Consider the following 27,011-nt stretch of genomic DNA (forward strand, 5'->3'; position numbering starts at 1 on the left):
ACTAACAGGACTGATGGAGGAGGCAGTAGTCAGGTCTGGGCAGTAGTGATGTCACAGTACAGGGATAATACACACAGTGATGTCACAGTAAAGAGATAATACACACAGTGATGTCACAGTACAGGGATAATACACACAGCGATGTCACAGTACAGGGATAATACACACAGTGATGTCACAGTACAGAGATAATACACACAGTGATGTCACAGGACAGGGATAATACACACAGTGATGTCACAGTACAGAGATAATACACACAGTGATGTCACAGTACAGAGATAATACACACAGTGATGTCACAGTACAGAGATAATACACACAGTGATGTCACAGGACAGGGATAATACACACAGTGATGTCACAGTACAGAGATAATACACACAGTGATGTCACAGTACAGAGATAATACACACAGTGATGTCACAGTACAGGGATAATACACACAGTGATGTCACAGTACAGGGATAATACACACAGCGATGTCACAGTACAGGGATAATACACACAGTGATGTCACAGTACAGGGATAATACACACAGCTATGTCACAGTACAGGGATAATACACACAGCGATGTCACAGTACAGGGGATAATACACACAGTGATGTCACAGTACAGGGGATAATACACACAGTGATGTCACAGTACAGAGATAATACACACAGTGATGTCACAGTACAGAGATAATACACACAGTGATGTCACAGGACAGGGATAATACACACAGTGATGTCACAGTACAGAGATAATACACACAGTGATGTCACAGTACAGGGATAATACACACAGTGATGTCACAGTACAGGGATAATACACACAGTGATGTCACAGTACAGGGATAATACACACAGCGATGTCACAGTACAGGGGATAATACACACAGTGATGTCACAGTACAGGGGATAATACACACAGTGATGTCACAGTACAGAGATAATACACACAGTGATGTCACAGTACAGAGATAATACACACAGTGATGTCACAGGACAGGGATAATACACACAGTGATGTCACAGTACAGAGATAATACACACAGTGATGTCACAGTACAGGGATAATACACACAGTGATGTCACAGTACAGAGATAATACACACAGTGATGTCACAGTACAGGGATAATACACACAGTGATGTCACAGTACAGGGATAATACACACAGCTATGTCACAGTACAGGGATAATACACACAGCGATGTCACAGTACAGGGGATAATACACACAGCGATGTCACAGTACAGGGGATAATACACACAGTGATGTCACAGTACAGGGATAATACACACAGTGATGTCACAGTACAGGGGATAATACACACAGTGATGTCACAGTACAGAGATAATACACACAGCGATGTCACAGTACAGGATAATACACACAGTGATGTCACAGTGCAGGGATAATACACACAGTGATGTCACAGTACAGGGATAATACACACAGCGATGTCACAGTACAGGATAATACACACAGTGATGTCACAGTACAGGGATAATACACACAGTGATGTCACAGTACAGGGATAATACACACAGTGATGTCACAGTACAGGGATAATACACACAGTGATGTCACAGTACAGAGATAATACACACAGTGATGTCACAGTACAGGGATAATACACACAGTGATGTCACAGTACAGGGATAATACACACAGTGATGTCACAGTACAGGGGATAATACACACAGTGATGTCACAGTACAGGATAATACACACAGTGATGTCACAGTACAGGGATAATACACACAGTGATGTCACAGTACAGGGATAATACACACAGTGATGTCACAGTACAGGGATAATACACACAGTGATGTCACAGTACAGGGGATAATACACACAGTGATGTCACAGTACAGGGGATAATACACACAGTGATGTCACAGTACAGGATAATACACACAGTGATGTCACAGTACAGGGATAATACACACAGTGATGTCACAGTACAGGGATAATACACACAGTGATGTCACAGTACAGGGATAATACACACAGTGATGTCACAGTACAGGGATAATACACACAGTGATGTCACAGTACAGGGGATAATACACACAGTGATGTCACAGTACAGGGGATAATACACACAGTGATGTCACAGTACAGGATAATACACACAGTGATGTCACAGTACAGGGATAATACACACAGTGATGTCACAGTACAGGGATAATACACACAGTGATGTCACAGTACAGGGATAATACACACAGTGATGTCACAGTACAGGGATAATACACACAGTGATGTCACAGTACAGGGATAATGCACAAGTTTCATCACTAGGAGTGGGGAGTTTGTTATCATTGATTTGACACGTACATTTTTAGTTTTTCGATCCTTGTGTATTTTGCTGTATATTCTGCTGTCCCTACCACTTAGTTACACCCTGTATACATACGTCACTATATACAGCATATACACGCCCAATTAGCTCCCAATGCTCCAGATACTGGGGCCCCCTGACACCCCGGGTCCCGCTATGCTTTGGCTGCTACCCCTGTATTACGTCCTGGTCTAGTGGCTTCCAATAAAATCCTTCCATTGTTTCCTCTAGTGTGTGTACATTGTATTAACTTCTGATTGAGCTGAACTTTACAATGTACTTTATAACTTGGGATTTGGGCTTTTCTTAATGACTTCCTGCAGGTGGGGAGGAGAGCGCCCCCCGCTGTTCATCAGCTTTATCTGCTCCCAGCAGCTGACTATCTGATTGGTTTCCAGCTCCCTCTATGGTGGCTCTACCTCTCGGGCTGCCGGAGGATTGTGCTACTTACAGAGACATATTTACTTATTCCACAGAACAATAAGTTACATAAATCATCCTCTTCCCACTTTCCACTTACTTGTTGACTTGCATCAAATCCTCGGGTGACATAAATCTTTCCTCCGCTGCGCTGCTTCAGAATAATTCTCCTGCAATCCAATAAAAATAGGATATGAAAGGCATCAGGGCCTCGCAGAGGAATCCGACTTCTTCTGGATCAGAAGTGAGATTGAAAGAGACGACAAAGTGCTGACCTGACGTGAACCAAGGAGCTCGGAGAGTCAGGAGGAGCGGCTGGTGCCAATGGACCCAACTGGTTGACTGATGTCTAAGTGACCCTGCTGGTTTTCACCCTCTAACCCCATATACAGGAGTCTGGGCTGCGGAGGGGTCATCAGGTCACCACTATCTCCTATAGTCCTGGTGTAGGTGGAAGTTGTTAGGAAAGGTCAAGAGATGGAAAGCACCAGAATGGTCAAGAACAAGCCAAGGTCAAGACAGAAGGTAAAGAAGAGTAACAGGTCAGAGGTCAGGACAGGCTGCTCCGAATCGTGACCTCAAAATCAAGATCCAGGATTGCAGTTGGATTATGAAGGAAACAGACCATCGCTGGATAAGACTCAGTAGGACCCTAAAGATATTTTACTGGGATTCTGGAAAACTTCTTGGGAATTACTGAACCTTCTTTGACCAATCCGTGGTCTCCCCGGAGCATGGAAGTTACTTCTCTGATGCCACAAATGACAACCCATGGTCTGTGGGGTCCACAAATACGACAATGGGGGTCCCTTGTACTGAAGACCAGTGAAGTGTAGGAACCGAGAGTCAGAGCAGTTTTTTTAAGCCACTCCATTTTCATGGAAAACCCCTTTAATACTCAGTCACATTTCTTAAAGGCAAAGTCACTTTTCTACCCAGGGGTGATTATTGATCAATGCAACAGCAGTCACCCAGAGCAGAGGAAAACTGAATGCAGAGAGATCAAAGCACAGCAGTCACCCAGAGCAGAGGGAAGCTGAATGCAGAGAGATCAGAGCACAGCAGTCACCCAGAGCAGAGGGAAGCTGAATGCAGAGAGATCAGAGCACAGCAGTCACCCAGAGCAGAGGGAAGCTGAATGCAGAGAGATCAGAGCACAGCAGTCACCCAGAGCAGAGGGAAGCTGAATGCAGAGAGATCAGAGCGCAGCAGTCACCCAGAGCAGAGGAAAGCTGAATGCAGAGAGATCAGAGCACAGCAGTCACCCAGAGCAGAGGGAAGCTGAATGCAGAGAGATCAGAGCACAGCAGTCACCCAGAGCAGAGGAAAGCTGAATGCAGAGAGATCAGAGCGCAGCAGTCACCCAGAGCAGAGGGAAGCTGAATGCAGAAAGATCATAGCACAGCAGTCACCCAGAGCAGAGGGAAGCTGAATGCAGAGAGATCAGAGCGCAGCAGTCACCCAGAGCAGAGGGAAGCTGAATGCAGAGAGATCAGAGCACAGCAGTCACCCAGAGCAGAGGGAAGCTGAATGCAGAGAGATCAGAGCACAGCAGTCACCCAGAGCAGAGGAAAGCTGAATGCAGAGAGATCAGAGCACAGCAGTCACCCAGAGCAGAGGGAAGCTGAATGCAGAGAGATCAGAGCACAGCAGTCACCCAGAGCAGAGGGAAGCTGAATGCAGAGAGATCAGAGCGCAGCAGTCACCCAGAGCAGAGGGAAGCTGAATGCAGAGAGATCAGAGCGCAGCAGTCACCCAGAGCAGAGGGAAGCTGAATGCAGAGAGATCAGAGCACAGCAGTCACCCAGAGCAGAGGGAAGCTGAATGCAGAGAGATCAGAGCACAGCAGTCACACAGAGCAGAGGGAAGCTGAATGCAGAGAAATCAGAGCACAGCAGTCACCCAGAGCAGAGGGAAGCTGAATGCAGAGAGATCAGAGCGCAGCAGTCACCCAGAGCAGATGGAAGCTGAATGCAGAGAGATCAGAGCGCAGCAGTCACCAAGAGCAGATGGAAGCTGAATGCAGAGAGATCAGAGCACAGCAGTCACCCAGAGCAGAGGAAAGCTGAATGCAGAGAGATCAGAGCACAGCAGTCACCCAGAGCAGAGGGAAGCTGAATGCAGAGAGATCAGAGTGCAGCAGTCACCCAGAGCAGAGGGAAGCTGAATGCAGAGAGATCAGAGCACAGCAGTCACCCAGAGCAGAGGGAAGCTGAATGCAGAGAGATCAGAGTGCAGCAGTCACCCAGAGCAGAGGGAAGCTTAATGCAGAGAGATCAGAGCACAGCAGTCACCCAGAGCAGAGGGAAGCTGAATGCAGAGAGATCATAGCACAGCAGTCACCCAGAGCAGAGGGAAGCTGAATGCAGAGAGATCAGAGCACAGCAGTCACCCAGAGCAGAGGGAAGCTGAATGCAGAGAGATCAGAGCACAGCAGTCACCCAGAGCAGAGGGAAGCTGAATGCAGAGAGATCAGAGCACAGCAGTCACCCAGAGCAGAGGGAAGCTGAATGCAGAGAGATCAGAGCACAGCAGTCACCCAGAGCAGAGGGAAGCTGAATGCAGAGAGATCAGAGCACAGCAGTCACCCAGAGCAGAGGGAAGCTGAATGCAGAGAGATCAGAGCACAGCAGTCACCCAGAGCAGAGGGAAGCTGAATGCAGAGAGATCAGAGCACAGCAGTCACCCAGAGCAGAGGGAAGCTGAATGCAGAGAGATCAGAGCACAGCAGTCACCCAGAGCAGAGGGAAGCTGAATGCAGAGAGATCAGAGCACAGCAGTCACCCAGTGCAGATGGAAGCTGAATGCAGAAAGATCAGAGCGCAGCAGTCACCCAGAGCAGAGGGAAGCTGAATGCAGAGAGATCAGAGTGCAGCAGTCACCCAGAGCAGAGGGAAGCTGAATGCAGAGAGATCAGAGCACAGCAGTCACCCAGAGCAGAGGGAAGCTGAATGCAGAAAGATCAGAGCGCAGCAGTCACCCAGAGCAGAGGGAAGCTGAATGCAGAAAGATCAGAGCGCAGCAGTCACCCAGAGCAGAGGGAAGCTGAATGCAGAGAGATCAGAGCACAGCAGTGTGAGGACCCTTTCCCAATGCACAATCCTGGAATAGAAATCCTGCTGCTTTGGACAACATACATGAAGCTATGGATACACAGATCTCTGTCTGGAGCTTTTCAATGTCAAATCTGCTGACAGATCCTCTTCAATGTTTAATGTTGTGTCAATGTAGAGAATTGGGAACGTTGGACCTGAACACAACCTGGTGTTAAAAGGTGTTTAAGCTCTGACTCTAAGACAAAAAAACCTAGTAACAATAACCGAGTCTCTGAACAAAGACAACAGGGAATCTGTGCTCAGGTTTACAGTGAAGACATTATTAATAATTGATTTCATCTTGTATTCTCGGCTCCAGGAGGAGGCGGAATTCGCGGTCTTGTAGGACATTCTGCATCCACCGAAAATTGTATATAATCAAACCAGACAACGAGAGGAGCTGGGATGTGGTTGGCTGCTTAGAAAACAAAAAAATAATGGGTTTCAGAATAATTGAAAAGCTCCGGGCAGGAAAAGCCGGAGAAGGAGAATTTGTTTTACATGGAGGGTAACTAAAAGTTAATCAGGTTTGGACTTGTGATCCGGCAGCACCGGCATTAAAGGCGCAGAACGATGTCCTGAGCGCTACAAGAAGCGGCACAGGCACCGCGGAGAGGCCGATGATTTATGTATGGTAACACATGGCTGGGGGATGGATGAGATGGATCCAAGGGTCTTCATCACAAGGCAATTCTGGAACAACATTGCATTGCTTATTAATATCTATAAGACAGCACAAAGGCGCTCGGGTCCACGGTTCATCACGTACGTCTTCAAACAAGTCCTGGATGTCGGCAGGGGATGGAGCTGTAATGAAATGTGAAGACATTTACCTATTCAAGAGCTTCATAACTACAGGGGCAAAGAGGATGGTTTAAAGGGGAGACAAGGAACTAGAATTAACTACTACTGGACCGGAACCGTTGTCAGCAGAACTGCAACTTTCAGACAATTCTGAAAGGACCTGTGCCCCGCACCTACATCTGACATAATTGTAGAGGATGGGTTATATGACAGGTATGGAAACAACAATCTACTGTCAATCCCATAGGCAATGAATGGTTTGGTAATGGGCATGAAAGAGCCCTCCAGAACTGACCCTTCAATGTGGTAATTGTTCTCACTAAGTATGTATCAAGTGAGTGGAGAGGTGGCTGTGAAGCTTTAGGTGAGTGGAGAAGTAGTCATATATTATTAAGTGAGTGGAGATGTGGCCATGTACCAAGTGAGTGAAGAGGTGGCCATGCAGCACTAAGTGAGTGGAGAAGTAGCCATATATTATTAAGTGAGTGGAAATGTGGCCATGTATCAAGTGAGTGGAGAGGTGGCCATGCAGCACTAAGTAAGTGGAAAAGTAGCCATGCATCATTAAGTGAGTGGAGAAGTAGCCATATATTATTAAGTGAGTGGAAATGTGGCCATGTGCCAAGTGAGTGAAGAGGTGGCCATGCAGCACTAAGTGAGTGGAAAAGTAGCCATACATCATTAAGTGAGTGGAGATGTGGCCATGTATCTAGTGAGTGGAGATGTGGCCACGCAGCACCAAGTGAATGGAGAAGTAACCATATATTACTAAGTGAGTGGAGATGTGGCCATGTATCTAGTGAGTGGAGATGTGGCCATGCAGCAATAAGTGGGTATAGAGGTTGTCACACAATACTGATGCCCATGTATCAAGTGAGGGGAGAGGTATCACGCAATACAGGACACATCTTTGATAATCCAGAACATCCAATTACCTAGAATATTGAAGTAGGATTAAAAGAAAGTTGCTGTAAACATTGCTGGATACAATAAGATTTTCCAATTGCATCGCAGTCGCCATATTCAGCTCATCACGGAAAACTAAACTGATTAACATATGCGCAGGAAATTAAGTGGTTAAGGAATAAGCCGCTTTCTGCCAGAATCTATAAATGTAGCCCTCGGGGATATTGTCAGATTTGTTGTTTAAACCCATTGCAATTGCAGGTGATCCTTTGGCCGGCAGAGAGAGGCAGGTGCGCCGTAGCCTCAGCCAGATCTCATTGGCCGGCGTCCTGCACAGCCCCAAGTGATTGGATAATGCAATGAAAAATGAGAGCAATAAGTGGATTCATGAAGTATTATGCTGTACGGGGTAAGCAGAGCCATGCCCCATGGCAGAGCACAGGACGGCGCCAGGCTGCCACTACAGCTTCCATGGCACGGCTGCTACCGGCCAACGATGTAACATACCAAACGTCTCTGTCATCATCTGATACATTGGGATGCTGAAAGTAGACAGCTAAAAAGATGGATAAATAGATAGATAGATAGATAGTGTACTGTCCTCCCACCAGGACTGGAGCTTTCCGTGTGGGGCCAGCTGGATTCCCCTGGTACCTCAGTGGCTGGCTTTAGCGTGGTCTTCCACTAAACTTGTCACAGTCTCTTGGTCCAGGTGGAATAGGTGTTATCCAGTGACAGTATTGTCACAGAAGTGGGAGAGGCCACGGTAAGATGGAAGGTTCTTCCTAGGGCACCAGCGGTCTATGCATGTGTTAGGGATCCCCCCGGGTAGATGGTAGACTGGAGACCATGATGTTAGCAGCAGCCAGGGATCACACGTGGAGACAAGATGAATAACATCAAACTTACAGCCTCTTTATTCCAGAACTTCAATGCAGCAAACGTAAAAGGCTGAGGTAAGGGTCCTATTTGCCAATGTACGAGGGAGCTGGTAGAGGAAGCTCAAAGCCCAGATTCAGGAACCTGGGGCTGGAGAAGGTAGAAGCCGCTTTGGCAGCAATGTTATTCAGGCTCTTTAAGTACTTAAAGCTGCAGCAGGCCTGATGGAGGGAGATTATTCTTGGATAGGAGACAGCAGCAGGCCTTGTGTCCTCTCACATGGAGATCCTAGACTGTTCTGGAACTTCCAGCCAGAGGGGGTATAAGTTAAACTTCCCTTCATGGTGGTGTTTCAGGCATCCACCAATTAGGAACCTCGGGGCAGAACAGGATTGACATAAGTAACAACAAGTCTAATTGGTTAACAATCAAACCCTCCCCTTCCCAGGCAGATAACATTACAGCTGGTCAGTAATAAATATATAATTATCATAAGGGAATAAATATATAATTAAAGGCAAAGTTCATATAGAACCACTTAGACTATAGGATCATCACCTACATAGCTAAGGATTGCCTGAAGTATAAAGGTAAGGGACCTGTCCAGCGGGCCATTACATAAGTGCCAGCTTGTGATAAATGTGCCCACTGTAGAAAGATAATAACTCTGCAGCCTTCTCACTTACTATAGTTTGTTCCATAAACTTTGGGGCCATCAGAAACATTTCCTCATACAAGATAATGGGGCATATTTACTTACCCCGTCCATTAGTGATCCAGCGGCGCGTTCTCTGCGGTGGATTCGGGTCCGGCTGGGATTCACTAAGGCAGTTCCTCTGACATCCACCAGGTGGCTCTGCTGCGCTGAAGTTCCCCGAGGTCCGCCGGAATGCACTGAAGTTCACCGGCCTATTCCTGGTGAAGGTAAGCGCGAGTCCCGCAACACTTTTTTTTAAAAATGCAGCGGTTTTTCCGAATCCGTCGGGTTTTCGTTTGGCCACGCCCCTGATTTCCGTCGCGTGCATGCCAGCGCCGATGCGCCACAATCCGATCGCGTGCGCCAAAATCCAGGGGCAATACAGGAAAATCGCCGCAAATCGGAAATATTTGGGTAACACGTCGGGAAAACGCGAATCGGGCCCTTAGTAAATGACCCCCAATGATGTGTAATATTCTGTTATTAGAATATATTTTATACTGTCACCTGCATCGCACCAGGTCACATTATAAAGCTCTACCTACACATCATTCTCTCCAATAATCTGCCCCTGTGATGGATATTAATGTCTCCGATGCTCCTGAACTGGAGAGAACAGATGAAGCCTTCGTATTAATCAGATATGTAAGAGGGGACACATAGCAGCCCCCACTCCTCAGAATAAGAAGCTTAAAGGGACGGTGTTGACAGCCGCCTCCCCCCCACGCGGGGTCTGTCAGGAGCTGTAAGGGGGAGCGCGGCTCCAGGTATTCTGCATTAGCAATGAGATGGCATTTACAAAGCGCGAAGTCGATCTGCGGCCGCTCTTATGAATGTGCATTGTCGGGGCTTTATCTCCTCCGCACACTCCATGTCTCAGATCAATCACTGATGTTTAGCTTTCGCATTTATTCCGAATATTCAAAGGTTGTTCCCTTACAGCGGGATTGACTGGCGGATGCGGGATGGGACAGTTTGTGCGCTCATTTAGATGTCAATAGCGTCATCTCCGCGCCTCAGATCTGACTATTATGAGGCGGGTGAAGAGTAAATAATTGGCCCCGATCCTGGATGTGGCAACACAGAATCAATGTGTCAAGAATGTGTCAACCCAACTTCCAATGTTTACTGACTAAAATAGAAACTCTGCTTCCCGCCGTTATTAGAGCAGGGTGTGAAGTCTTAGGAAAAGACACTTCTCAATGGATTGGGGGATGAATGGCAGAAAAATCCCAGGAACATCCAATTTTAAAGAAAAATGTTGAGGTATATTTTACAAATATGTTCAGATTTCTCAAAAATTCCAAAATACTTATTAATAATGTAGAAATAAAATGTAATTTTAAGCCCCACCCATGAGGAGCATAGAACTGCCCCTTATATGCAAATGTCAGCATACAGTTAAACAAGAAGGGATTGGGCACATCCTGAGATTCTTGATTCACGTAACAAAGTTACAATGAAGTCACGAGTGTGAGTATGATGATCTGTGACCACCGTAAGACAAAATATGACAATTATGGTTGTTTGACGTTGTGTCCATTTACAGAGATGATTGCTAGAGAGTAAACTGTTGCCAAGGCTCTGCTAGGTGGATGGGAAGAAGTAGATGTTCTCCTAGAGAGATGGAGAAGATAGGATGGTCTGAGTTGGATGGAAAGTAGGAGATGTTCTCCTAGAGAGATGGAGAAGATAAGATGGTCTGAGTTGGATGGAAAGTAGGAGATGTTCTACTAGAAGGTTAGGAAGTGGTAGATGTGAGGGTTGCAGAGAGATGATATTCTATGGTAGGATGAGATGTTCTTCTAAAGGAATGGGGAGGATAAGATGTTCTACTAGCGGCTCAGAGACAGTGAAATGTGCTACGTGAGGTTTCAGGGAAGATGATGCTCCATTTGAAGGATAGGAAGGCCAAGATGTTCTACGAGAGTAGAAAGGAGATTATGGTCCACAATAAGAATTCAGAATAAGAAGACTTTAGTAGGATGGCGAGAATGATTATGTTCTAGCAATGGGTTATCTGGGAGGAAAGGGTTCGCTGAGGTGGTGGAGTAAATAATCTGCTACTAGAGTGATGGGAAGGGTCGTAAAGAAATAAGGAGAAGAAGAAGTGCTACTACAAATCTGCAGAAGAGATGTTGTGTTAGACGGATGGAGAGAAGGAGATGTTCTGCCAGAGAGGAGAAGTAGATGGGCTTCTAGAAGGAGGAGGAGGTTCTCTACTAAAAGCTTGAGGAGCAGATTTGCTACTAAGGAGTTGGAGAAGAGGAGATGTTCTTCTAGGAGGATGAGCAGTGGGAGGGCTACTAGATAAATGGAGAAGAGGAGATGTCCTGCTGAAGGAATGAGGAGAACATGTGCTGGTAGATAGATAAGGAGTAGATGAGCTTCTGCACATAGAGAGGAGACGTGTTCTCCTCTAGAGATGGGGAGGTGCTGTAGAGGACTTATACCAATATATTTAGCATAAAAAAATACCATTCAGGTTTTTAGTTTCAAACATTCTCTCCTTTATAGCGGTCTGTAACTCATGAGTCCTGGTCCCTGTCTTCCATACAGCAGGTTCTGGGTTTGAGACCCAGGAAATACAGATAGATACATCTTCAATAACAGCAATACATAATCATCATGTGAGGGAAAAATGATAGTATTGAAGTTTATAGTAAGAGAAAATCCTCTCTTTTAGAGCAGTTGATTAGTTCTTAGGGTTCCTGCCTCCTGTACTGAAGGTCCTGGATTTGAGACCTGATACAAACATACGGAAGAACAGTCAATCAGGGAAGTCTTTCCCTTCTAAACATTGGGGTCTCTATGGATTGTGGTTTCTAAGGGGTTAACCCTTCTCACTACTCGCACGTGGCTCCAGCTGCCGTGGTCCTTACATCAAATATACTTGATTTCACATCTTAATTTTGCAGGAACTGACTTCCTCTGAGTGGGATGTCTGACTGTTACACTGTCACATGGCTGCAGCTGTGTGGTGGCAGCGTATAGTTACATCACAGACGCTTCTCCGTGTGTAGTGATGTGAATGTAAAACACTTGCATAATGTGAACTGGGAGGTAAACATTCTCTTACTAAGATGTTAAAAATGTCAAGGACGCACTTAGAGATTCCTAATAAGCTGACAATTAGGATAAATGTCCTACGTGACCTGGCAGCTGAGCAGGTCCTGGGAGGTCTACACCCACACAGGACCCTCTAACACTCCCCCGGGGACACTCACTTCAGGAATCTGACCTGTCTCCCAATATTGAAATAAACTACAATCACAGAAAACCTGCAGCAGGAACCATTTAATATCTGCAGCAGGTCAATAATTACTGTGGATTCGTAGCGCAACTTTCAAACTTTGCAATGCAACAACCTCCTGAGCTCCCCCTAGTGGTGGTGTATATATAGTATATAGTAATCTCCTGAGCTCCCCCTAGTGGTGGCTGTATGTACAGTATGTAGTAATCTCCTGAGCTCCTCCTAGTGGTGGCAGTATATACAGTATGTAGTAATCTCCTGAGCTCCCCATAGTGGTGGCTGTATGTACAGTATGTAGTAATCTCCTGAGCTCCCCATAGTGGTGGCTGTATATACAGTATGTAGTAATCTCTTGAGCTCCTCCTAGTGGTGGCTGTATATACATTATGTAGTAATCTCCTGAGCTCCCTCTAGTGGTGGTTGTATATACAGTATGTAGTAATCTCCTGAGCTCCTCCTAGTGGAGGCTGTATGTACAGTATGTAGTAATCTCCTGAGCTCCCCATAGTGGTGGCTGTATATACAGTATGTAGTAATCTCTTGAGCTCCTCCTAGTGGTGGCTGTATATACATTATGTAGTAATCTCCTGAGCTCCCTCTAGTGGTGGTTGTATATACAGTATGTAGTAATCTCCTGAGCTCCTCCTAGTGGTGGCTGTATATACAGTATGTAGTAATCTCCTGAGCTCCCCCTAGTGGTGGTGTATATACAGTATGTAGTAATCTCCTGAGCTCCTCCTAGTGGTGGCTGTATGTACAGTATGTAGTAATCTCCTGAGCTCCCCCTAGTGGTGGTTGTATATACATTATGTAGTAATCTCCTGAGCTCCTCCTAGTGGTGGCTGTATATACAGTATGTAGTAATCTCCTGAGCTCCTCCTAGTGGTGGTGTATATACAGTATATAGAAATCTCCTCACCTCCGCCTAGTGGTGGTGTATATACAGTATGTAGTAATCTCCTGAGCTCCCCCTAGTGGTGGCTGTATATACAGTATGTAGTAATCTCCTGAGCTCCCCCTAGTGGTGGCTGTATATACAGTATGTAGTAATCTCCTGAGCTCCTCCTAGTGGTGGTGTATATACAGTATATAGAAATCTCCTCACCTCCGCCTAGTGGTGGTGTATATACAGTATGTAGTAATCTCCTGAGCTCCCCCTAGTGGTGGCTGTATATACAGTATGTAGTAATCTCCTGAGCTCCCCCTAGTGGTGGCTGTATATACAGTATGTAGTAATCTCCTGAGCTCCCCCTAGTGGTGGCTGTATATACAGTATGTAGTAATCTCCTGAGCTCCCCCTAGTGGTGGCTGTATATACAGTATGTAGTAATCTCCTGAGCTCCCCCTAGTGGTGGTTGTATATACAGTATGTAGTAATCTCCTGAGCTCCTCCTAGTGGTGGCTGTATATACAGTGTGTAGTAATCTCCTGAGCTCCCCCTAGTGGTGGCTGTATATACAGTATGTAGTAATCTCCTGAGCTCCCCCTAGTGGTGGCTGTATATACAGTATGTAGTAATCTCTTGAGCTCCCCCTAGTGGTGGCTGTATATACAGTATGTAGTGATCTCCTGAGCTCCCCCTAGTGGTGGTGTATATACAGTATGTAGTAATTTCCTGAGCTCCCCCTAGTGGTGGTGTATATACAGTATGTAGTAATCTCCTGAGCTCCTCCTAGTGGTGGCTGTATATACAATATGTTGTAACCTCCTGAGCTCCCCCTAGTGGTGGTGTATATACAGTATGTAGTAATCTCCGGTGCTCCCCCTAGTGGTGGCTATATATACAGTGTGTAGTAATCTCCTGAGCTCCCCCTAGTGGTGGCTGTATGTACAGTATGTAGTAATCTCCTGAGCTCCCCCTAGTGGTGGCTGTATATACAGTATGTAGTAATCTCCTGAGCTCCTCCTAGTGGTGGCTGTATGTACAGTATGTAGTAATCTCCTGAGCTCCCCCTAGTGGTGGCTGTATATACAGTATGTAGTAATCTCCTGAGCTCCCCCAAGTGGTAGCTGTATATACAGTATGTAGTAATCTCCTGAGCTCCCCCTAGTGGTGGCTGTATATACAGTATGTAGTAATCTCCTGAGCTCCCCCTAGTGGTGGCTGTATATACAGTATGTAGTAATCTCCTGAGCTCCCCCTAGTGGTGGCTGTATATACAGTATGCAGTAATCTCCTGAGCTCCCCTAGTGGTGGCTGTATATACATTATGTATTAATCTCCTGAGCTCCCCCTAGTGGTGGCTGTATATACAGTATGTAGTAATCACCTGAGCTCCCCCTAGTGGTGGCTGTATGTACAGTATGTAGTAATCTCCTGAGCTCCCCCTAGTGGTGGTGTATGTACAGTATGTAGTAATCTCCTGAGCTCCCCCTAGTGGTGGTGTATGTACAGTATGTAGTAATCTCCTGAGCTCCTCCTAGTAGTGGCTGTATATACAGTAGGTATTAATCTCCTGAGCTCCCCCTAGTGGTGGCTGTATATACAGTATGTAGTAATCTCCTGAGCTCCCCCAAGTGGTGGCTGTATATACAGTATGTAGTAATCTCCTGAGCTCCCCCTAGTGGTGGTGTATATACAGTATGTAGTAATCTCCTGAGCTCCCCCTAGTGGTGGCTGTATATACAGTATGCAGTAATCTCCTGAGCTCCCCCTAGTGGTGGTGTATATACAGTATGTAGTAATCTCCTGAGCTCCCCCTAGTGGTGGCTGTATATACATTATGTATTCATCTCCTGAGCTCCCTCTAGTGGTGGCTGTATATACAGTATGTAGTAATCTCCTGAGCTCCCCCTAGTGGTGGCTGTATGTACAGTATGTAGTAATCTCCTGAGCTCCCCTAGTGGTGGCTGTATGTACAGTATGTAGTAATCTCCTGAGCTCCCCCTAGTAGTGGCTGTATATACAGTAGGTAGTAATCTCCAGAGCTCCCCTAGTGGTGGCTGTATATACAGTATGTAGTAATCTCCTGAGCTCTCCTAGTGGTGCTGTATATACAGTATGTAGTAATCTCCTGAGCTCCCCCTAGTGGTGGCTGTATATACAGTAGGTAGTCATCTCCTGAGCTCCCCTAGTGGTGGCTGTATATACAGTATGTAGTAATCTCCTGAGATCCCCCTAGTGGTGGCTCTATAAACAGTATGTAGTAATCTCCTGTGCTCCCTCTAGTGGTGGCTGTATGTACAGTATGTAGTAATCTCCTGAGCTCCCTCTAGTGGTGGTGTATATACAGTATGTAGTAATCTCTTGAGCTCCTCCTAGTGGTGGCTGTATATACAGTATGTAGTAATCTCCTGAGCTCCCCCAAGTGGTGGCTGTATATACAGTATGTAGTAATCTCCTGAGCTCCTCCTAGAGGTGGCTGTATATACAGTATGTATTAATCTCCTGAGCTCCCCGTAGTGGTGGCTGTATATACAGTATGTAGTAATCTCCTGAGCTCCCCCTAGTGGTGGCTGTATATACAGTATGTAGTAATCTCCTGAGCTCCTCCTACTGGTGGCTGTATATACAGTATGTAGTAATCTCCTGAGCTCCCCCTAGTGGTGATGTATATACAGTATGTAGTGATCTCCTGAGCTCCCCTAGTGGTGGTATATATACAATAGGTAGTAATCTCCTGAGCTCCCCCTAGTGGTGGCTGTATATACAGTATTTAGTAATCTCCAGAGCTCCTGCTAGTGGTGGCCTTATATACAGTAGGTACTAATCTCCTGAGCTTCCCCTAGTGGTGGCTGTATATACAGTTTGCAGTAACCTCCTGAGCTCCCCCTAGTGGTTGCTGTGTATACAGTATGTAGTAATATCCTGAGCTCCCCCTAGTGGTGTCTGTATATACTCCATGTAGTAATCTCCAGAGCTCCCCCTAGTGGTGCTTGTATATACTCCATGTAGTAATCTCCTGGGCTCCCACTAGCAGAGATAGCAGTGTAGATCCAGTATTTTGGAACCCCCGAGCTCCTGCTAGTGGTGACTGTATATATAATATGCAGTAATTTCTTGTGCTCCCTCTAGTGGAGGTTGGTGGCAGACAGAATGTCATTATTTATCTAGTTATCTGCACAGGGGATTTAGATATTCACTTTAAGCATGTTTTAGTATTTACACCAGTTTCCTAGAGCAGCGGACGGCACAATCCTGCACCGGTCTCTATTTATGCAGAAGCTACAAGGATCTGTATATTTCACGGCTATTTAGCATTTTAAACACAAACCTAATTTTTGCCGTTTGTGTTCTTACAGGACAGTGATTTATTCTCTCGCCGTGTACAAGAGCGGAGAAGACTTCAGAGCAAACACAAAATGTACAACTCGGAACGCAAAGGGGGAAACACTCCGAAAAGCAGGCGGCGCCATAAACAAATATTATGCAAATGACTCCATAGGAATATTCCGGCACATGGGCAGTGATTAAATACCTCGCTGCCTCCTTGTAATGAGCGCTGGAGGCGTGGGAAAAGATTAGGGAGAAGAAACAAGATATCTAGCGAATCATTTCTCTATACACGGAGCTAACGAATCCTTAATCACATCTGTCAGTCCCATGTAAGAGCCCGGCCGCAGTATATCACATGTCTGTGGGGAGGACAATGGAAAATTATACTTTCACCCCAAGAGAAGTTACGTCTTCTGCTGCTCCTGTCGGCATCGTGTCCTCTGTGGCTGAGGTGCAGCCGTTAGTGATTCCAAAACTAAATGGGGAGCATGACCCCTCCCCTTTAAGGGGCGCATCATAATCAAACAACTGGTCTGTCCAGAGCACATTGGGGCAGATTTACTTACCCGTGATTCACTAACATCGTGCTCCTGTGTTCCTGCATGTGTCGCTGCTGCGTTGAGGTCCGCCGGATTTCACCTGCTTCTTCCTGGTGCATGTAAGTGCTGATCTTGCAACACATTTCCTTTTTTAAATTCCGCGGTTTGTCCGAATCCGTCGGGTTGTCCGACGACCACGCCCCCCGATTTCTGTTGCATGCAAGCCGGCGCCGATGCGCCAAAATCCGATCGAGTGTGCCAAAATCTCAGGGCAATTCAGGGCAAAATGGAAATATTCGGGAAACCTGACGAAAGTGCGGCGTTCGGACCCTTAGTAAATGACCCCCATTGTTCCAGAAGTCTTGTGGTTTGCTCACATGCTTGTAGCTCAATCCTTGCCTCCATGTTCATTTTAGACTGGATAGGCTTCTTTCGATGTCTTCACAAGTCTATGATGTGGCTCCAGGTTTTTGGAGGTTTCTGGGAGAATTACACAGCCGGGGATGAATTTGCTGGCTCATGAACCTAAAGGGCTCTAAGGCGTTACCAGAGCCCCTCCGTGCTGTAGCTGCCCTTGCTGTTAAACTCTGCTGGAGGACTTTCCCCTTCCCCCCTGCTCCCTCTGCACTCTTCTCCTCATACTGTGTGAGATTACTGGAGACAGCGGAAGAGGGAAGTGCTGAGGGAGCAGGGGGGAGACAGTACTACAGTCGGTGAAGCTACAGCTTGAAGGGGCTTTGGTAATGCTCCCAGGGAGCTCTTCTGACTCATTAGCATAATTTAAAAAGTTGATTCTAGAGAGAAGGAGGCCACGGATAATAAATATAAGTCCCGGTGCCTGGATCTAGGAGTAATGTCCCTGGGTTATCAGGATGGATTTGAGACTCTTTCTTGTTGTAACATAATAAATCACAATAAAACATAATAAAACCTTGCTGACGTCTCATGTATTATGTTATCAGACATCTGATGCTACTGACCTACAAACACAGAAACCTTTGCTTCTAAAAGGGTGGTCACACTTTCTGACAATCAAATAATTAAGTATATCTGGTTGTCAGCACCTGCACCTTATCTTATCTTCCAGATTCCAAGGAAAACTGTGAGACTTTTTTTTCATTTTCACTCATAGGGGGGAAGTATCACCGTCCCCGGCCCCTGCCAGATCTATCAGGAGGCCCCGGCAGCGCGGGCACCATTGCCGGGTGCATCGTGTACCACCCCCCTGCCCAATCCACGAAAAGGGTGGAGTAGTAGCAATTCGTGGCTCTGCATGGGGAAATGAGATTATATGTTTTCGGATGAAAAATTTCTTGTCTTTTTTATCTATTATTTCATTGATGACAGGCGGGGGTTCACCAGCCACGAGGCGAGTGGAGCCTCTTGCCTCAGACGGCAGAGAGTTCAGGTTCCCCCCTGCTGACAGGTTCTCTTTAGTTTCCGTCCATCCGCTTCTCATAACTGGACACGATCCGACTGTTCATTTAACAGTCAATAACACAATGTTTTAGTTTTTCGAGGTCAATCTATAGCGAACACTTTGCTTAATGATTTGCGCAGTCGATTTTCATTGACCGACTGCAGAATTTGCAGAAAAATGCTTTCTGTGTTTGTTAGAATATTCCGGCTGAAAGATGAAGGAGAAGAAGAACTTTGTGAACATTGGGGCTCATTCACTAAGGGCCCGGCACCAGTTTTCTGTTGGACTTTGCACCTTCTTTCTAGTATGAGCTGCTTGTACAGGTATTTAGGAAGGTTCCGCACCTCATATGTGTTACATGTGACACTTACATGTGACCCCTATGTGTCCCTTATGTGTTACATGTGACCCTTATGTGTCCCTTATGTGTCCCCTATGTGTCCCTTATGTGTCCCTTATGTGTTACATGTGACCCTTACATATGACCCTTACATGTGACCCTTATGTGTCCCTTATGTGACCCTTATGTGTCCCTTATGTGTTACATGTGACCCTTACATGTGACCCCTATGTGCCCTTATGTGTTACATGTGACCCTTTTGTGCCTCGGCTGCGCTATTCTTCATGGAATACAAATGTCTGCACTGAAGGAGCGTCCGGTGCTCGGACCGTGCACCACATTTAATATACAAAGTCAGACAGAAAATAGTTTAGGAATAGACGTGATATATTTTGGGGTGGGGGCTCTCAGTATCTTCCAGTTCTGTCTTTCTCCGTCCCTTAGTTAGTGATAAGTTCCTGGAACACTTGGAGGTCCGGTTTGAGGTTCGGCATCTTCCAGTCTCCATGTGCCGCCATATCCTGGGACATCGCTCTCCACCGTACCGGCGCTGTTCATGTGAAATTCAATAGGGGGCAATAGTGAGGGGGGGGGGATTCAAGCTTTCGATAATTTGCTTTTACTGGATCTTATCTCTCCTCATAAACAGCAGATGAGAACACCTCTGGTTCCGGTTCTGCTCGGCCGCTCGGCTCTGACATCCTGATTGGCTGCTGCCACCAAAACACGTCAATTATTTCCACCTGTACATTATAATTGGGCGCCATTTTATAAATATATAAATATACATTAATGAAAGCAGAGCCAGAGATTCCGGACAGGATGGCGAGGAGTTGTCACCCAGTCACCAGCCGTCTATGAAGCCCGTGGCGTTCGCTTCCCTCATCCGGCGGCACCTGACACATTTGAGATCTATATGATATGTCGGATTGGCCATGCATTGCTGATCGGGGGACTGGTAAAATCCAAAACGACTTGGAGGTGGGAGGCGCAGACGCTGCAAAGCATGAACGTAGATTTTCTGTTTCCATGGCGACCGTTTCCAGTCTCTCAATATGTTCACAGAGGCTTCTATAATCTGCGCAGAATTACTGTTATTGATCAAACCCGGATTTATAAACGGATGTGACTTCCAGCCCCGGATCATTTATGTTCTGCGTTTTACGTTTCCTCCTTTTTACTCGTCTCCTCTCTTTATTCTATTGATGCGGGTGATAATTGCGCAGATGGATTCGCATGTTTCGTCGCCGTCTTGTGTTTGGCGCGTGCGGCCGCAGACCTCGGTGATGTGCGATGATCTGCGGCCGCTCCTCGGCTTATATCCAGGTATTAGCTCAAACTTTCTTCTGCCGATGTGTCCCGTGCGGTAGAAGAGCTCGAAATATTTGGGGTCTTTTTAGTGACACTTTATTTGTCACCGAATTTGAGGTTTTTATAAAATATTTTTCATATTCAACTGAAATTGCCTGATTTCAGATCCTCCTTTTGTCACTTTTGCAGCTGTTTTCTCACTTTACGGCTGGAATATGTCCCGACAAAGACCTACTGGGGCCACTGGGCAGTTCTACAGCAGATCTGACCTGGTGTACAATTGCGCTACAGCCTGCACCAGGTGCAGACATTGGGGCAGATTTACTTACCCGGTCCATTCCCGATCCAGTGGCGCGTTCTCTGCGGTGGATTCGGGTTCTGCTGGGATTCAATAAGTTCCTCCGACATCCACCAGGTGCAGCAACACTTTTTTTTTATGCGTCGGTTTTTCCGAATCCGTCGGGTTTTCGTTCGGCCACTCCCCCCCATTTCCGTTGCGTGCATGCCGGCGCCGATGCGCCACAATCCAATCGTGTGCACCAAAATCCCCAGGGCAATACAGGGAAAATTGGCGCAAAACGGAAAAATTCGGGTAGCCTGCCGTAAAACCGCAAATCGGGCCCTTAGTAAATGACCCCCTATATCTAGGGAATGCACAGCACAGCCCACTCTGCTGCTGGGAACACGCCCCTCCACACCCACTTGCCACAGAGGTGACGTAAGGAACACGCCCCTCCACACCCACTTGCCACAGAGGTGACGTAAGGAACACGCCCCTCCACACCCACTTGCCATAGAGGTGACGTAAGGGGCTTTGTATGGCAGATAACTGATAAATCTCCCCCAATGTGCCACACCCAGGGGCAGATTTGTCTGTAACGCATCTCATATACCTGTGTGGGGGGCCAGAGACTATGGGGGGCGCAAACAGGGAACCAGGGAGGAGGAGCATCTCCCAATCCTTCCGACCCTTACACAACCTGGCTCCATCTCCTCTTCGCACTCTCACTTTTTTTAGGCGGAGCTCCCGATTGGAGGAAGCCGAACCTAAAGTTTGCCTCCACTCATCTCTAATCTTATTTCTCTCCCTCCTGCTAATAATTGAGATTCCAGCGCTAGTGGGAACGCGAGGAAGTGAGAGCGCGAAGAGGAGACTGGAGCCAGGTTTATGTAAGGGGGGGGGGGGGAATAGGGAGATGCTCCTCCTCCCTGGTTCCCTGTCTCCGCCCCCCATAGTCTCTGGCCCCCCACACAGGTATATGAGATGGGTTACAGACAAATCTGCTATTTCTGGCTTAGGCTGAGCTGGAGGAAGCTGAACCTAAAGTTTGGGTCTGTTCATCTCTAATCAAGACCAAGAGGAATAGAATGGGACCTCAAAATGTCAACTCTTCTTCTGCCCAAGCCTCAAGAGTCTGGGGTATCATGATAAGCCTATGGGGGTAACTCCATAATAAGAGTGCGGCCAACACCAACAATCCCCCCATTTTTATGGAAACACCATACCATGATCTACACCCCATTACAACAGCAGAGAGTCCCCAGAAATGTGCCAACAGTATTGATACTACTAGCAAAGTGCCAGCATATGGAATTTCTGGATATTGATTCTACTTATTGGCACCAGTACAGCTAAGAGTCTAAATTTCCAGATCCATAACTGAGTGAGAACATTGGAGAAACCCACTGGAGACCTTACCACCTCTATGGAGATATTGCCCTTGGTTAGATTTAACCCAAGGACCACAGTACTACAAGACTGGGGTACTACAAGACTGGGGTACTACAAGACTGGGGTACCACAAGTGGAACGATCCACCAAAGTGTAGAACCAGCAGGTTCTCAGACTCAGCGCCAGGACAATGGGGCACATTTACCCGGTCCTGTCGCGGTCCTTTCGCACATTCTCCGTCGAGGGTTTGGGTCTTCGTCCACCAGGTGTCGCTGCTGCGCTGAAGTCTGCCGGAGTTCACCAAGCTATCCTGGGTGCAGGTAAGTGTGTGCCAAGCGACACATTTTTTTAAAAAATACCCCGGTTTTTCCGAATCCATCAGGTTTTCCGACGGCCACGCCCCCTGATTTCCGTTGCATGCATGCCGGTGCCGATGCGCCACAATCCGATCGCGTGCGCCAAAAGCCCGGGGCAATTCGGCGCAAACCGGTAATTTTCAGGAAACCCGACGGAAAAGAGCGATTTGGGCCCTTAGTAAATGACCCCCAATGTCCTAATAACAATGGCCATCTTCATTTTTGACGTTTTTCCTTCTTTGGGTCGTTGTAACGCACTGTACAATGTCATCAGATTCTGCTTGCAGTTCCATGACTGACCACACAGAGCACTGTAGGCACAAGCCACGCCCAGTACAGAGCATCAGACTGCACTACTCTGCCTCCTAGTGGTACAGATTATTAGTTTACATCTTTCTCTGCAAATATATATAGAATATCGGAGGATGATGAGTAATTAGATGCCAGTTTTTAAAATTTAATATTCCTGGTTATTACGGGAAGATGAGTCTTTGCTTATATTCTCAAGTGACTGCACCTCCTTCCTCAAAGAGTCTTTGATTAGAGCGGCCGCTGATCAGCATGCATAGTCAGCCCCGCGTATCATATAGATCTCAAAGTTGTCAGGTAGAACCTGAAGATGAAAGCCAACATGTCGGCTCCGCCACGGGCGCCGCTGCTGAGGATGTTGGACAGTGACTGTATCTAAGCCCCTCGCTGCAAATTATTCCTCCCAGCTCCTCTCTCATTATATGAACCCGATAAATCCTATAGAAAATGATGGCGCCCGGCGCCTGTGTCCATGAGCCGATTATAAAGCACATGTCTTGGGTTGATATAATTGACATATTTTTCGCATAGCAGGTAGGCATTAGCCATGCAGGATGTCAGCGCCGCGCAGCCGTGCAGAACAGAGAGAGGGAGACGCACATTCATTTGCTGTTTGTGTAACGAGATAAAAAATCGGGAGAAAAACAAAATTAGTGTACGGTTAATTCCGGCATCACCCCTCCCCCGCACTCCATACTCCACACCCTGCTGACCCTTACATAACATATGAAGGAGAACTTTTTTGCATGTGTAATGTAAAGATGTAGAAGAGCTGAGTTTGTCAATTTTCAGTGGGGCTCATTCAATACAGTTAAAGTGGACCCCCACCCCCCCTAACATTTTCATACACACAGACCCCGCACTGATCCAATATAGTGGATAGAAGCAGAAGGCTGAGTGCAGTATACGGCTGCTGTGCTGGGGTCTTACAGTTGTAATATTATTTAAAGGGGGTTTCTACAATTTATTCGCTATAAGGAGACGGACAGGGGCTCCTCTCCTGGAGCCCATGCCTAATGGCTGCCCAGTGTGGTTAGTCAGTGAGTCACATGGTCCACTTGCAATAGTCATGATCAAACCCTTTAAGGCAGCAATAGTCATGATCAAACACTTTAAGGCAGCTGAGCTGCAGTTCTCCGATGCCGCCACTATAGAATTGATGGAGCCCTTGCTTATGGGCCCATCCACTGCATAGATTCCAGTCCATGGAAACAATTGTAACAGATGATGGAACCTTCAATTTTTGATACAAAGGAATTTCTGGGTGCAAAAGGGGCGGGGTCAAATCTTCTAGTGCACCTATTTTCTTCTGTCTATATCATCTTTCTTTATAGGATGTCAATCATTGTCTATAGGGTGGGTGCAGCAGAATAAAATTCTGTAGAAAGAAGAAAATAGGTCATAATGGGGCTCATTTATTTACCCGGTCCATTTGCGATCCCGCAGCGCATTGTCTGACATTGATTCAGGTTCTGCCGGGATTCACTAAGATCGTGCGCCCGATATCCACCAGGTGTCGCTGCTGCGCTGAGGTCCGCTGGAGTTCACCCGATTGCGTGAAAGCCGGCGCCGATGCGACACAATCTGATCGCATGCGGCAAAATCCCAGGGAAATCGGAAATATTCCGGAAACCCGACGAAAGTGCGTAATTCGGACCCTTAGTAAATGAGCCCCAATGGGTCACATCCCTGGTGCTGATTCCCATGTGACTGATCACCTGGCCGTGAGGCCAGTGCTGGTCCTTTAGCCTACTGGTGGCCACAGTGTATTCTGTGCTGCAGCCTCTGTCTATGTGCTGCTGGAAGAGACTGCTGTCCGCACGTCCTCTCATGTCTTATTATAATAATGACACCTCTCCCAGTGATCTCCGGGGACAGCCGGCTGCCGCTCAGCAGACAACACTGTGGCCACCAGTAGGCTGAAGGACCAGCACTGACCTCACGGCCAGGTGATCTGTCACATGGGTATCACCCCACTGTCTGGCCGCAGAGAGGGCTGGGAGGGGCGCATAACAATGAATCAGGGAATGTGCATAAATTAAGTATCGGAGGAGCCAGGAGGCGCCCGGCTGACGGGACTCTGAGTGCCTCCGGCTCATTTTAATATTTTTATAACCATATTTTCTGGCTCTGACGGGGGCCCTGGAGATCATCCGCTGCAGGTAACGTGGGTGGTAAATGCTCTTTTATCCCCTCTTAAACACTTTAGGGGGCGCTATAAATCTGCCTTGTATATTAGCATGTTACATTATTATAACGCTGAACGTTAACTGCCCACTCATTGCATTATAGGGGTCCCTGATATCCTACACTGGGGGGGGGGTGCACAATCTTCATCCAGACCCTCGTTGTTGACATCCCAATGGTGGACATGATGAGTAAGACCTTATTATTAATTATATTTACGTACCTGACCCTTTGGCACAAGGACCTGACGGTGCGCGCTCTTCTACATTATCAAACACTGTAATGGATCTGTAATGAGCGTGTGCAGCCGGGACTATCGCCTCCCGACATTAATTACGTAGAGCAGACGGGGGAGGGGAACGTCTTGAGCGGCCAGCCATTGGAAAACAATTCCCTCCTCTGACTCATCATCAACACCAACATGGCAGCTCCTTCTGCATGGCTGAGCCCAGAGTGGATGAACACCACGGCCTGGAAGGGGGAAAAAAACTTTGCCATAGAAGGTGTAATAAAGATAGGGAAGCCATTAGCGTCTCTGTATAAACACAGTAATATTCTCATTTATATGGCTACAGACGCAAATGTTATCTGCCGAGAAGGGGAAACAGGTTTATGCAAAAAGAAAAGATAAAGGTTCTCTGGATGGAGATGCAAATGAGAATATTAGGCAGGTTAATGTTTGCTAGGACCTCGCGGCGCTCATTACCAGTCTATGAAGAGTTCCCGTCCTACACTCATGGAAGAGACTTATTCACAGCACAAGGATCTTGGGGAGATAGACTTGTTGAGTAAAGCTGCAAATCCATTCTATTCTTTCTGCAAATTTGGGTAAGAATTTCAATATTTAATTATATAAATTTGATACATTGTAACGACGAGCGAGCACAAGCCTCGACACACTGCAGGGCACATTATATCCACTGTATGGCTGCATAAAGAAATATTTATGATAGACGTCTCCAGGCGACAGGTGTGTCCATCATTATGTTTCTGCAAATTTGGGTAAGAATTCTAATTTTGCATCATATAAATTCAATACCAACATGCAAGCACAAGCTGTGACAGGTGCAATGCCGGGGTTAGGGGTGGCCCCAATGTTATGCTGGGTCCTCCAGGCACCGTTGTGGTGTCACTACGGTTCTCTGCTCTCCGGAAGGGATGGAAAGATGTGATGCACCACAATGGGAAATAAGTCCAGAGAGTCGGGGTCTGTAGTGAACAGTTTCCTTCTTTACTGAAGAAATTCAGGTACAAAGTAACAGAAGTTAAAAAAAAGGGCTGAATCCTCCAATCTCCTCTGTGGCAGAAGAAGGGTTAATGCTGAGGACAGGCCTGGGCTCGCTGAGAGAGACAATTTTTAGATAAAAGAAGGGTGACATTAAGTTACTAGGACTCTATGGGAATATGTCATTAGATGTATTTGTAAAAATAATATGATGACGGGTTCCCTTTAGGGACCCAAATCTGAAATGTTTGGCACAGACCTGAACATTGCAGTTCTGGTCCACTAAATTCTAGTGGTGACCTTATAAGATCAGAAAATAGTCACCTACACAGTGGATGCAGTAGGTGGTGAACGTCTATAGTGGGACCACCCCTTTAATGTCGGTAGATGCTAATTACCCCCTATGACCATGCCGCTCCAGCCTGATATACGGCACCGTATAACTCTCCGCCTGCAATGATAAACACTCCCAATCTTTGGATAAACCATTCACACACATATACATATATTCTTCATATTACACAGATATCCAGGCAGGTGCGCGGCATTAATACAGCGCAGCGTGAATGTTCCCCGCCGCAGGCGCCGCGCATTTAGCTTCCTTATTTCTGAAGTGTCAGTAGATCAAGTGAGATGCAAATTGTACTTGACATAAAAGATGTGTTTCCTTGTAATGTGCAATAAAAATGCAATGGCCGGAGACAGATGTAAATCACAGAAATAAGTTTTTCAAATAAGAATATCTGTGAAAGTAGGAATCAGAAAGCTATAATACAATTCAGGCCGGTGGTGATGAACCCCCTTATGGTGGGAATGAAATATAATAACTCCGCTCATTCACATTCCGTATAAATAACGCCGAGCCGATGGAGAGAGCGGCGACGGTTTCCCCATATTATGTATCGTTGCTTTCTTCGTATTTGGCGTTTTTATGATATTTAAAGACTTCTCTTTTCAGGTAGAGGCTCCACCACTGGACACGTGGCTCTAAATAATGCACCTTATAATATATGTGACCTAGGAGGAAGATGGGAGGACGGGATAGT

At 46.5% G+C, this 27,011-nt stretch overlaps 1 long non-coding RNA gene across 1 annotated transcript in view; it reads right to left on the reverse strand.

The window, feature by feature from the left end:
• The window catches only part of LOC140105029 (uncharacterized), a 56,549-nt gene that overhangs the window by 13,389 nt on the left and 16,149 nt on the right, over positions 1 to 27,011 (reverse strand). Inside the window, exon 2 of the long non-coding RNA XR_011850478.1 lies at positions 2,857 to 2,926. This is a non-coding gene — a long non-coding RNA (uncharacterized lncRNA). The remainder of the gene's footprint in view (positions 1 to 2,856; positions 2,927 to 27,011) is intronic.

The sequence above is a fragment of the Engystomops pustulosus genome, chromosome 10, assembly GCF_040894005.1.
Source record: "Engystomops pustulosus chromosome 10, aEngPut4.maternal, whole genome shotgun sequence".
In the NCBI taxonomy this organism is placed as follows: domain Eukaryota; kingdom Metazoa; phylum Chordata; class Amphibia; order Anura; family Leptodactylidae; genus Engystomops; species Engystomops pustulosus.